Below are 14,250 nucleotides of genomic sequence, written 5' to 3'. Positions count from 1 at the left end.
ATACCATTGGGGAACAGGCTTTAGCAGATACCATTGGGGAACAGGCTTTAGCAGATACCATTGGGGAACAGGCTTCAGCAGATACCATTGGGGAACAGGCTTTGACCCCATAGGTGATATATTTTCCCTTCAAGATTTAGTAAAAGAAAATCACTGGAACAGAACAATACATCCACACAGAGCAAACTTGAACTAATATAAACTTCATCTTAGGATTAATTTTCACACTTTAATCATATATTGAACAGTGGTGTTGTAAATACCTAAAGAGTTACATATGCCAAGTAAGAAAACATATAAGTGGCTACATGTGGTGTGATAGAACTTCAAGGCCCTAGGCAAAGTTGTCTATACAATTATCATACAGCAATCATGTGAAAAGCAACATGAAAGCAAATAAGAAGAACCTGTCAAAGTCTAGAACTCTTGATTAGTTTGATTCCATAATAACCCAATGGATGAATTGCAAAAAGCAAGTGCATATTTACTATCTGGATGACAGACTACACGAATAAACAAGGTATGCAAAGTAGTGTAATAGAACGCTTGGTCCTACCACATTGGTGAAAACTTGCTGGGACCCGAGGGGTATATATTCCTCCAGCAAAGGCTTCAGCAGATACCATTGGGGAACAGGCTTTGACCCCATACGTGATATCTTTTCCCTTCCAGGTTTAGTCATAGAACATCACTGGAACAGAACAATACATCCACACAGAGCAAACTTGAACTAATATAAACTTTTTCTAACAATTAATTTTCACACTTTAATCATATAGTGAACAGTGGTGTTGTAAATACCTAAAGAGTTACATATGCCAAGTAAGAAAACATATAAGTGGCTACATGTGGTGTGATAGAACTTCAAGGCCCTAGGCATAGTTGTCTATAAAAATCTCATACAGCAATCATGTGAAAAGCAACATGAAAGCAAATAAGAAGAACCCGTCAAAGTCTAGAACTCTTGATTAGTTTGATTCCATAATAACCAAATGGATGAATTGCAAAGCAAGTGCATATTTATTATCTGGAGGGCAGGCTACACGAATAAACAAGGTATGTAAAGGGGCAAAATGGATCGCTGGGTCCTACCACCTTGGTGAAAACTTGCTGGGACCCGAGGGGTATACTGTATGCCTCCAGCAAAGGCTTCAGCAGATACCATTGGGGAACAGGCTTTGACCCCATAGGTGATATCTTTTCCCTTCAAGGTTTAGTCATAGAACATCACTGGAACAGAACAATACATCCACACAGAGCAAACTTGGAACTAATATAAACTTTTTCTTGCAATTAATTTTCACACTTTAATCATTGTAAATACCTAAAGAGTTACATATGCCAAGTAAGAAAACATATAAGTGGCTACATGTGGTGTGATAGAACTTCAAGGCCCTAGGCATAGTTGTCTATAAAATTCTCATACAGCAATCATGTGAAAAGCAACATGAAAGCAAATAAGAAGAACCCGTCAAAGTCTAGAACTCTTGATTAGTTTGATTCCATAATAACCCAATGGATGAATTGCAAAAAGCAAGTGCATATTTACTATCTGGATGGCAGACTACACGAATAAACAAGGTATGCAAAGTAGTGTAATAGAACGCTGGGTCCTACCACCTTGGTGAAAACTTGCTGGGACCCGAGGGGTATATATTCCTCCAGCAAAGGCTTCAGCAGATACCATTGGGGAACAGGCTTTGACCCCATACGTGATATCTTTTCCCTTCAAGGTTTAGTCACAGAACATCACTGGAACAGAACAATACATCCACACAGAGCAAACTTGAACTAATAAAAACTTCTTCTTAGGATTAATTTTCAAACTTTAATCGTTGTACATACCTAAAGAGTTACATATGCCAAGTAAGAAAACATATAAGTGGCTACATGTGGTGTGATAGAACTTCAAGGCCCTAGGCAAAGTTGTCTATACAATTCTCATACAGCAATCATGTGAAAAGCAACATGAAAGCAAATAAGAAGAACCCGTCAAAGTCTAGAACTCTTGATTAGTTTGATTCCATAATAACCCAATGGATGAATTGCAAAAAGCAAGTGCATATTTACTATCTGGATGACAGACTACACGAATAAACAAGGTATGCAAAGTAGTGTAATAGAACGCTTGGTCCTACCACCTTGGTGAAAACTTGCTGGGACCCGAGGGGTATATATTCCTCCAGCAAAGGCTTCAGCAGATACCATTGGGGAACAGGCTTTGACCCCATACGTGATATCTTTTCCCTTCCAGGTTTAGTCATAGAACATCACTGGAACAGAACAATACATCCACACAGAGCAAACTTGAACTAATATAAACTTTTTCTAACAATTAATTTTCACACTTTAATCATATAGTGAACAGTGGTGTTGTAAATACCTAAAGAGTTGCATATGCTAAGTAAGAAAACATATAAGTGGCTACATGTGGTGTGATAGAACTTCAAGGCCCTAGGCATAGTTGTCTATAAAAATCTCATACAGCAATCATGTGAAAAGCAACATGAAAGCAAATAAGAAGAACCCGTTAAAGTCTAGAACTCTTGATTAGTTTGATTCCATAATAACCAAATGGATGAATTGCAAAGCAAGTGCATATTTATTATCTGGAGGGCAGGCTACACGAATAAACAAGGTATGTAAAGGGGCAAAATGGATCTCTGGGTCCTACCACCTTGGTGAAAACTTGCTGGGACCCGAGGGGTATATATGCCTCCAGCAAAGGCTTCAGCAGATACCATTGGGGAACAGGCTTTAGCAGATACCATTGGGGAACAGGCTTCAGCAGATACCATTGGGAAACAGGCTTTGACCCCATAGGTGATATCTTTTCCCTTCAAGGTTTAGTCATAGAACATCACTGGAACAGAACAATACATCCACACAGAGCAAACTTGGAACTAATATAAACTTTTTCTTGCAATTAATTTTCACACTTTAATCGTTGTAAATACCTAAAGAGTTACATATGCCAAGTAAGAAAACATATAAGTGGCTACATGTGGTGTGATAGAACTTCAAGGCCCTAGACATAGTTGTCTATAAAATTCTCATACAGCAATCATGTGAAAAGCAACATGAAAGCAAATAAGAAGAACCCGTCAAAGTCTAGAACTCTTGATTAGTTTGATTCCATAATAACCCAATGGATGAATTGCAAAAAGCAAGTGCATATTTACTATCTGGATGGCAGACTACACGAATAAACAAGGTATGCAAAGTAGTGTAATAGAACGCTGGGTCCTACCACCTTGGTGAAAACTTGCTGGGACCCGAGGGGTATATATTCCTCCAGCAAAGGCTTCAGCAGTTACCATTGGGGAACAGGCTTTGACCCCATACGTGAAATCTTTTCCCTTCAAGGTTTAGTCACAGAACATCACTGGAACAGAACAATACATCCACACAGAGCAAACTTGAACTAATATAAAATTCTTCTTAGGATTAATTTTCAAACTTTAATCGTTTTACATACCTAAAGAGTTACATATGCCAAGTAAGAAAACATATAAGTGGCTACATGTGGTGTGATAGAACTTCAAGGCCCTAGGCATAGTTGTCTATAAAAATCTCATACAGCAATCATGTGAAAAGCAACATGAAAGCAAATAAGAAGAACCCGTCAAAGTCTAGAACTCTTGATTAGTTTGATTCCATAATAACCAAATGGATGAATTGCAAAGCAAGTGCATATTTATTATCTGGAGGGCAGGCTACACGAATAAACAAGGTATGTAAAGGGGCAAAATGGATCGCTGGGTCCTACCACCTTGGTGAAAACTTGCTGGGACCCGAGGGGTATATATGCCTCCAGCAAAGGCTTCAGCAGATACCATTGGGGAACAGGCTTTAGCAGATACCATTGGGGAACAGGCTTCAGCAGATACCATTGGGGAACAGGCTTTGACCCCATAGGTGATATATTTTCCCTTCAAGATTTAGTAAAAGAAAATCACTGGAACAGAACAATACATCCACACAGAGCAAACTTGAACTAATATAAACTTCATCTTAGGATTAATTTTCACACTTTAATCATATATTGAACAGTGGTGTTGTAAATACCTAAAGAGTTACATATGCCAAGTAAGAAAACATATAAGTGGCTACATGTGGTGTGATAGAACTTCAAGGCCCTAGGCAAAGTTGTCTATACAATTCTCATACAGCAATCATGTGAAAAGCAACATGAAAGCAAATAAGAAGAACCCGTCAAAGTCTAGAACTCTTGATTAGTTTGATTCCATAATAACCCCATGGATGAATTGCAAAAAGCAAGTGCATATTTACTATCTGGATGACAGACTACACGAATAAACAAGGTATGCAAAGTAGTGTAATAGAACGCTTGGTCCTACCACCTTGGTGAAAACTTGCTGGGACCCGAGGGGTATATATTCCTCCAGCAAAGGCTTCAGCAGATACCATTGGGGAACAGTCTTTGACCCCATACGTGATATCTTTTCCCTTCCAGGTTTAGTCATAGAACATCACTGGAACAGAACAACACATCCACACAGAGCAAACTTGAACTAATATGAACTTTTTCTTACAATTAATTTTCACACTTTATTTATATAGTGAACAGTGATGTTGTAAATACCTAAAGAGTTACATATGCCAAGTAAGAAAACATATAAGTGGCTACATGTGGTGTGATAGAACTTCAAGGCCCTAGGCATAGTTGTCTATAAAAATCTCATACAGCAATCATGTGAAAAGCAACATGAAAGCAAATAAGAAGAACCCGTCAAAGTCTAGAACTCTTGATTAGTTTGATTCCATAATAACCAAATGGATGAATTGCAAAGCAAGTGCATATTTATTATCTGGAGGGCAGGCTACACGAATAAACAAGGTATGTAAAGGGGCAAAATGGATCGCTGGGTCCTACCACCTTGGTGAAAACTTGCTGGGACCCGAGGGGTATACTGTATGCCTCCAGCAAAGGCTTCAGCAGATACCATTGGGGAACAGGCTTTGACCCCATAGGTGATATCTTTTCCCTTCAAGGTTTAGTCATAGAACATCACTGGAACAGAACAATACATCCACACAGAGCAAACTTGGAACTAATATAAACTTTTTCTTGCAATTAATTTTCACACTTTAATCGTTGTAAATACCTAAAGAGTTACATATGCCAAGTAAGAAAACATATAAGTGGCTACATGTGGTGTGATAGAACTTCAAGGCCCTAGGCATAGTTGTCTATAAAATTCTCATACAGCAATCATGTGAAAAGCAACATGAAAGCAAATAAGAAGAACCCGTCAAAGTCTAGAACTCTTGATTAGTTTGATTCCATAATAACCCAATGGATGAATTGCAAAAAGCAAGTGCATATTTACTATCTTGATGGCAGACTACACGAATAAACAAGGTATGCAAAGTAGTGTAATAGAACGCTGGGTCCTACCACCTTGGTGAAAACTTGCTGGGACCCGAGGGGTATATATTCCTCCAGCAAAGGCTTCAGCAGATACCATTGGGGAACAGGCTTTGACCCCATACGTGATATCTTTTCCCTTCAAGGTTTAGTCACAGAACATCACTGGAACAGAACAATACATCCACACAGAGCAAACTTGAACTAATATAAACTTTTTCTAACAATTAATTTTCACACTTTAATCATATAGTGAACAGTGGTGTTGTAAATACCTAAAGTGTTACATATGCCAAGTAAGAAAACATATAAGTGGCTACATGTGGTGTGATAGAACTTCAAGGCCCTAGGCATAGTTGTCTATAAAAATCTCATACAGCAATCATGTGAAAAGCAACATGAAAGCAAATAAGAAGAACCCGTCAAAGTCTAGAACTCTTGATTAGTTTGATTCCATGATAACCCAATGGATGAATTGCAAAGCAAGTGCATATTTATTATCCGGAGGGCAGGCTACACGAATAAACAAGGTATGCAAAGTAGTGTAATAGAACGCTGGGTCCTACCACCTTGGTGAAAACTTGCTGGGACCCGAGGGGTATATATTCCTCCAGCAAAGGCTTCAGCAGTTACCATTGGGGAACAGGCTTTGACCCCATACGTGATATCTTTTCCCTTCAAGGTTTAGTCACAGAACATCACTGGAACAGAACAATACATCCACACAGAGCAAACTTGAACTAATATAAACTTCTTCTTAGGATTAATTTTCAAACTTTAATCGTTGTACATACCTAAAGAGTTACATATGCCAAGTAAGAAAACATAAGTGGCTACATGTGGTGTGATAGAACTTCAAGGCCCTAGGCATAGTTGTCTATAAAAATCTCATACAGCAATCATGTGAAAAGCAACATGAAAGCAAATAAGAAGAACCCGTCAAAGTCTAGAACTCTTGATTAGTTTGATTCCATGATAACCCAATGGATGAATTGCAAAGCAAGTGCATATTTATTATCCGGAGGGCAGGCTACACGAATAAACAAGGTATGCAAAGGGGCAAAATGGATCGCTGGGTCCTACCACCTTGGTGAAAACTTGCTGGGACCCGAGGGGTATATATGCCTCCAGCAAAGGCTTCAGCAGATACCATTGGGGAACAGGCTTTAGCAGATACCATTGGGGAACAGGCTTCAGCAGATACCATTGGGGAACAGGCTTTGACCCCATAGGTGATATATTTTCCCTTCAAGATTTAGTAAAAGAAAATCACTGGAACAGAACAATACATCCACACAGAGCAAACTTGAACTAATATAAACTTCATCTTAGGATTAATTTTCACACTTTAATCATATATTGAACAGTGGTGTTGTAAATACCTAAAGAGTTACATATGCCAAGTAAGAAAACATATAAGTGGCTACATGTGGTGTGATAGAACTTCAAGGCCCTAGGCAAAGTTGTCTATACAATTCTCATACAGCAATCATGTGAAAAGCAACATGAAAGCAAATAAGAAGAACCCGTCAAAGTCTAGAACTCTTGATTAGTTTGATTCCATAATAACCCAATGGATGAATTGCAAAAAGCAAGTGCATATTTACTATCTGGATGACAGACTACACGAATAAACAAGGTATGCAAATTAGTGTAATAGAACGCTTGGTCCTACCACCTTGGTGAAAACTTGCTGGGACCCGAGGGGTATATATTCCTCCAGCAAAGGCTTCAGCAGATACCATTGGGGAACAGGCTTTGACCCCATACGTGATATCTTTTCCCTTCCAGGTTTAGTCATAGAACATCACTGGAACAGAACAATAGAGAGAGAATGGAGGGTCCTTTCAATCAAACTTTTGACAGGTTTATTGCTTTATGACCCTCTAAGCCCCGCCCCCTTTGACCGAGGGAATTTCCCACGCTAGCTCCTCCCACTTATGGGCTGTACGTACACACCGTGGGAAAATCGGACTTACGCCACACCTCCTTATGGGTTGAACATCTGAAGCGTGAGAAATTTCCCACGCTCAGTAGTTCTAAACAGTGTATATTTAAAACTTTTTTAAGAAATAAAAACATAGTCAAGAGTGTGAGATCAGTGTTTTTTATTAAAGAAGACAGATGTACATTCATCACTTTAAACGTTAAACTTTTAAGGTTAAAAAACATTAAAACATTAATGAAATGAGTTGAAATTGCATTTTTTCTCTAAAAATAGTTATTAAAAAATGAGATGTTAAAACATTAAAACAACATTGACAAAAAGATAATTTTTAAAATGTTGACTTGTAAGCATTTAACTTTCACACAGTATTTTGTAAAACTTTTTACATAAAACACAAACACTGTTAAAAAGTGTTACGTTTTTACATACCAATTGTTAAAGGAGTCAGAGTTTAAAAGATACAAAAGTGTTTTGTTGTAGTGGAGCAGAGTGGACAGCGTCCTCTCACTCCGGAGCCCAGTCAGAAATGAAGCTCTCTGACCCTTCCAGAGAGACAGACCCAAACTCCGCCCCTATCCCACCCACAACAGATGTCATCGTGGGAATCTCCCACACTCCCTTCAAGCTCCCAAATTGAAAACACATCCGGTCATCTTGGTGGCCGAACTTAAATGACCAAAGAAAACCGATGCAACGGCTCGAAGAGACCACACCCCCTAACACACCCCTCTCAAAGCTGAGAGGTCAATTTTGATTTAAGGGTGTGTGTAAAAAATGACGTCACGTGGGAATTCCTCCCTCCCTCCCTCCCTCCCCACAACGTCACAGTCACATGAGATGTTTAAAAAGGAGCGCAAACTTACAGTGAAATACTACCTGTGATCTTACAAGATAATCTACAATGGCAATGGCTGCCCCTCCGAAAACTCCAGAGAGAAACATTGCTGAAGCTATGGAAGATTTGACTTTAGCTCCACGAAAAAAACGAGGAACGCACGGGCCATGCTTAACACAATTTCTTCACGAGCCGGAAGATTCTGTGATATATAGTTTTCACTTGTCTGTTAAAACGTTAAAAACAACGTGCTTTAAACTTTTTAAAAAGTGAAGCAATGTAGGCCTATTGGGTAACAGATCAGCGAGTTGTTTTTAATTAAACAAAAGTTTTGTTTTCCATATATATTTAAAACTTTTTAAAAACACTGTATAAAGTTAAAATGCAATGGTTTAGTATTCGTACATTTTACAACGTTATCTGAAAAAAGTTAGAATGTGGTCCTTCACATACAGATTTAAAAAAGTGTTCAAAACAACATCAACTAAAATACAATATGCTACTAACGTTTAGTTTTAAGTTCCGTATTATACATCACTCATCGACGCTAGAAACATGAATGAGTATAGATCATGTGTGAAGCCGAGCCTTACACTAGATTTGTTTATAATTACACTAAATAACATTTATAAAAAAATAAAAACTCATGTTTTAGTTCATTTTGGACTTTTAGTGAAGTTAACAAATATTCACTAACTTACTGATTTATTCTCTCTTCGATAGGATAATCCACATCTCCCAATGGAGAAATCTGATCATTGTTTAAGAATGCGTTTTGGAGTAAAAAATAATGAATCTGTTCAAAACTGTGCTTTAAACTTTAAAACCGTGAAACGTAAGCGATAGGCAAACAGTTTTTTTCACAGACATGTAACACTTTCACATACAACTTTTTAAAATGGTACAAACCGTTAAAATACAAAGGTGTGGTATTTAAAACGTAGCCTATCAGAAAAATGTAAAACAAGTTAGAATGTTTTCCTTCACATACAGATTTTAAAACCTGTTAAAAACTAAAAAGTCAACGTTAAATCATTTAAAACAAGTTATAGAATGTCTTTCACGAACGACTTTTAAATACCAGAAAAATTTAAAATTATGTTTTTTAAGCAATGTTTCAAACGTGAGCATTTAATATATATCAAACAACGTTTTTAAGTAAAACTTTTTAACAATACGATTTGCTGCTAAGTTTTGTTTAGTTTTTAGCTAAAATATCTCTTTGCGCTCCGAAAGCACAACACGAATGAGAAATAGACTGGCCTGTGAAGCGAGTCTCCGCCCACCTAACACTCTCCCCAACGCGAGCGCATCAGAATTCACGTGTGCAGAGGTAGCTACAGATTTAAATGTTGGTAAATGATTAAACATAATAACTCTAGGTGCACGAGCCGTCTGTCGTCAACATGCGTGGGGTTTTATTCGTATACAAGTACACAAATAAACATCCAACTCTGTTCACAAAGTGAAAGAGGCGAATAATAGGAAGAGACCAAAAGTCGGTATAGCGTTATATCTCTTCTGCACAGCTCACGCATCTCATACGGACATACCCTCTACGTACATGAGCAGTAGTCATTCTACCTCAAATTGCCGTAAATCCTCCAAGTGACCGCTACAATGTGTATGCATTAACATATCATGCAACAGTAGTTAAAATGTCTCAAACTATTTTTAAAAACATTAATACAACTCTTGCTTTACAAAAACTGGTATTAAAACAGGGTAAACTAAATCTACAATTTTGTGTCCTTAGTTTTTTCAGTTAGTCATATAGTTATTTCTTTTTTATTCTCTATTTTTACAGACCTAAAATCAAGATGCTTCAAAGTAGGCTATGGATTGGAAGTAAATTACCAAAGACACAAACGACTTTGAACATTTATACATCAGTGTGTTGCTAATCAGAATTCTATATTCTTTAAATAAAGATTCATCTTTATTCATGCTTTAATTTCTTTAAAACAGTCTGATGACATGCAATATTTCTGTGGTTAATTGATTAGTAATGTTGCGAGAGGTTTCCTCATACGAGTAAAAAATGCTTTAGATGTGTTTGTGACAAAACATTGTATTCACTTAGACTTTTTGAATGTATTACTGATCCTTTTTTCTTCTGACCAACTTACATTTCATATTACCTGAGGCGTATCTGTTTCCTACAGTTAGCTGTAGGCCTAATGTTAGTGAACTCTAGGTCTTCTCTTTGTTCATATACGACAGTATTCACATGAATTGACTTGATTTGATAAAATTATGGTTTAAACCATCATCTTGACGTGAGACATTTACATTATATTATTATAGGCTACCGTCCTAGTTTTTAAATAGCGCTAAAATTTATATTTTACATTTGAACCCTTTATGCGGATATAGAATGCCGCACACGGTTCTCTGACATATCTTATCGTGTAAAACATCTATGTAGATCTAGCTAGGCTATGTTTTTAAAAATACCGCGAAACAAACACAAGGGCACATCTTTCTATAAGCGACCCTCAAAATCTGTGCATACAACAAAACACATGTATGTGTACAATGATTTATCAGGAAATTACTTTTATTTGAAGAAAAAAATTAAAATCAGCAGGTGGTTGATAACTATTGAAGCTAAACACCCCTGAATTCGGTAATGCTATACTGATATCACGTTTTAATTTTAACTCAATTCATTTGAATGCGCTAAAGGTCTATAAACTTTAACATCTTAATAGTTGGTAAAATGAACTTAAAGCCTAGGCAAAATGAAATACATCCTAACTAGTTTCTACATGCTTGTTACAGAACTTATGGCGTACAATTCACCCATGCATATGTTTAAAAATATATGTATATTTATATATGTAAATTTTTGGTGTAATTATAGACATCTCTCGGTGGCATATGCATAACTTCTCCATGACGCTACTTCTGATTCAATGTGGCATTATATGTAATCCTATACAGCTGTTTACGGCATCATGATGACAACCCCTCCAGCGGGGCGGGATGAGCTGTTGTCCTGATAAATATTTCAGGACTTCGCACACAACCCCGGTTTGCCGGTCTATCATTTTCTTCACTACTTCAATGTATACTCGATTGTATAATGTTGAAATAAAAATAAATAAATAAATAAAAAATGACAAACTTTTCTGTTGTGTCTGAGCTCATAAAAATATTATTATAATAGTATACATAATAATAATATTTAGAATAATTTAAAATATTTATAAAATATTTCAGAGATCCTTGTAAAGAGTTGCGGAATGTTTTCTGCATTTTAATTACTGTATTCCTGAGGTGGCAACCATTTCCATACCACGCCTGGATGCGCTGTGTCACGGACCACCAAGGCACATTGCGTCTCTGAAAAATGTGTGGTGATTTTTCAAATGATACAACTAATTTGCCCTCTGTGTACAGAACAGAACAGAAGAAAGGACATTTTGTAGTGTTCAACAAAATTTGTTTTTGTTCTTATAGCATCGGTTCCTGCTTCATAGGGGGAGGAACCACATACCCCCTACGTCGACCTTCTATCTGTTCAGGAGTTCATTACATTTTTTTAATAAGATTATGTGTTCTGTCATGGATGACTACTAGTCATGGGATGTCCCGCAGAGAGAAGGGCTTGAGTGGACACGCCCTGTGGTCACATTTTTATGTCTTCATCCAGAGTTTACCCCACCCACCGCCAACCTCCTGTCGTCCTCTCACTCTGCCTTTTCCCCGCTTCGCAACGTAGCCATCCTACAGCCCCTGCGACACCCGTAACATCGACCACCACGCCATCCGTTTCAGGCCAAACGGAGGAGCAGGGGTGGGTATACTTTAACCTGGATATGTCTCACCAGGATATGTCTCACCAGCAACCTCCGGCTTGTCACAGTCCTGACATGCGTTGGGAACAGGAACTCCTTGACACCTTTCAGAATTGGACTCTTGCTACAGTAACTCCATCCGAACTTTCCAATGTATCTAACGCGGCAATGCAACAGTGTGAAGAAAGGTTGCACACATTTGTCTACTGGCCCTCAAGAATAACTGTTCGACCAGACCAATTGGCTAAGGCTGGTTTTTACTATGTTGGTCGTCGTGATGACGTGAAGTGCTTTTGTTGTGGTGGTGGACTCAGATGTTGGGAGCCTGGTGATGATCCATGGGTAGAACATGCCAAGTGGTTTCCAAGATGTGAATACCTGTTGGAAGAAAAGGGCCAAGAGTTTGTTCATCAGATTCAAGCAAGATTTCCAAGACTATTTGAACAGCTATTGACTAATGGAGACAGCAACTCAAGAGAATTTGTTGATCCACCTGTTGTACACCTGGGTCCTGGAGAAGACCGTTCAGAGGATGCAGTAATGATGAACAATCCTGTGGTGAAGTCTGGTTTAGAGATGGGATTTGAGCGCGGCCTGGTGAAGCAAACCGTTCAAAGCAAAATTCTCGCAAGTGGAGAAAATTACAAAACCGCTCAAGAGTTGATGTCTGATTTACTAAGTGCTGAAGATGAGAAGAGAGAGGAGGAGCGAGAAAGTGAGTTTCTTACTTTTCTTAAGAAACATCATCTTGCCATGTCACAGCAGCTAAAAAGCGTGCAGAGCTTAATGGACCATCTTCTAGAGGAGAACATCATCTCACAGAAAGAGTATGACATTATTCGTAACTGCACTACAGTCAAGCAGCAGACAGGGCAGCTCATTGAGTTAGTCCTGTCGAAAGGAAATACAGCAGCAGAGGTCTTCCGCAACTGGATCAAGAAGAATGATGTCTGCCTGCTGAGAGAACTGATGGCCCAGACAAGTGAAGCTGCATCCCCGAGTCAAGATCTTTCAGACTTGCCTATGGAGGAACAGTTAAGAAGACTTCAAGAGGAGCGCACATGCAAAGTTTGCACGGATAAGGAAGTGAACATTGTCTTCATCCCCTGTGGTCACCTAGTTGTGTGCAAAGAATGTGCACCTTCTCTGCGCAAGTGCCCCATATGTAGAGGATTGGTCAAAGGCGCTGTCCGTACTTTCCTATCATAAAGTGAAGATATTTATCATCCAAGTAACAACAGTTTTTGGATGTTCAAATTTACACCAACTCTAATTGTTTCACATATAACTGTTGATTGTTAGATGATTTATCTAACAATTGAAATTGACGATAGGTTAAAATATTTTTATTTTTATATGTTAAATATTCCTTTCCCTCCTTTCACGTAAAAATACCACGTATCATCTGTAATTCATTAGCTTAAAGGGGTGGTTGATTGCTATTTCACTTTTTTCATTTTAAATACTGTGTAATGTTGCTGTTGGTGCATGAACAGTATCTGCAAAGTTGCTGCGCTGAAAGTTCAACGTAAGCAGAGATATTGTCTTTTAAAAATCAGGAAGTTTAATGCCTACAAAAACGACTCGAATGGGACTACAACGAGATACTTCCCGGGTTTTATACGTAACTAACCCATACATTTACATCCACCCTCCCTCCGGAACATGTTCTGCTGTCGAAGAGGAGGAGTTATAGTGGAGAGCTGTAGCCGTCAGGTCTTCTGTGTTCAGGCTTCCTACAGACGCTGTAGTTCGTCAACAATGGTTAAAATTTAAGTTTGATTATGTTCCTGACAATTACAATCGTAGTTTAGCTCTCTGTGCTGCGCATTTTACGGAAGACAGCTTCCAGAATCTACACGAGTTCAATGTCGGATTCAACAAGAAACTATTACTCCAACATGAAGCAGTTACAGCTTTAAAACCAGAGGCCACAACCTGCAAGTAAGATTTAATCATTTTAAATGTATTTGCCTGTATAATTTAAAACGTACGTTTTAGTTTTATCAAGGATGTAAAAAAATGCCAGCGCTGGCTTTAGTATATGACAGATGCGTATAAACATTTTGGACCCGAATTTGTATGTAAAAATTTTGTAAACGTATTTTCCATGTATACTTTATGACGTAATTTTTTGATTTGATCAAGAACGCAAACCAATGCCAAAGCTGTTTGGTTATAGTAGCTAGTTAGTTCGATGTTATTTTGTGTGTATAAGACAAACGTGTACAAACTTCAAAAAATTATCGCAACAGCGAACTTCAGCGGCTGT

At 38.1% G+C, this 14,250-nt stretch overlaps 1 pseudogene across 1 annotated transcript in view; it reads left to right on the top strand.

The window, feature by feature from the left end:
* The window catches only part of LOC308696597 (baculoviral IAP repeat-containing protein 2-like), a 57,909-nt pseudogene extending 44,722 nt beyond the window's left edge, over positions 1-13,187 (top strand). Inside the window, exon 2 of the transcript in view lies at positions 11,834-13,187. The product of the transcript in view is annotated as a baculoviral IAP repeat-containing protein 2-like (transcript). The remainder of the gene's footprint in view (positions 1-11,833) is intronic.
* The last annotated feature ends 1,063 nt before the right edge of the window (positions 13,188-14,250 follow it).

The sequence above is a fragment of the Scardinius erythrophthalmus genome, assembly GCF_964197995.2.
Source record: "Scardinius erythrophthalmus genome assembly, chromosome: 1".
Taxonomy (NCBI): domain Eukaryota; kingdom Metazoa; phylum Chordata; class Actinopteri; order Cypriniformes; family Leuciscidae; genus Scardinius; species Scardinius erythrophthalmus.
Note: the sequence above shows the minus strand (reverse complement) of the source record. Positions and strands in the feature narration are given on the sequence as shown.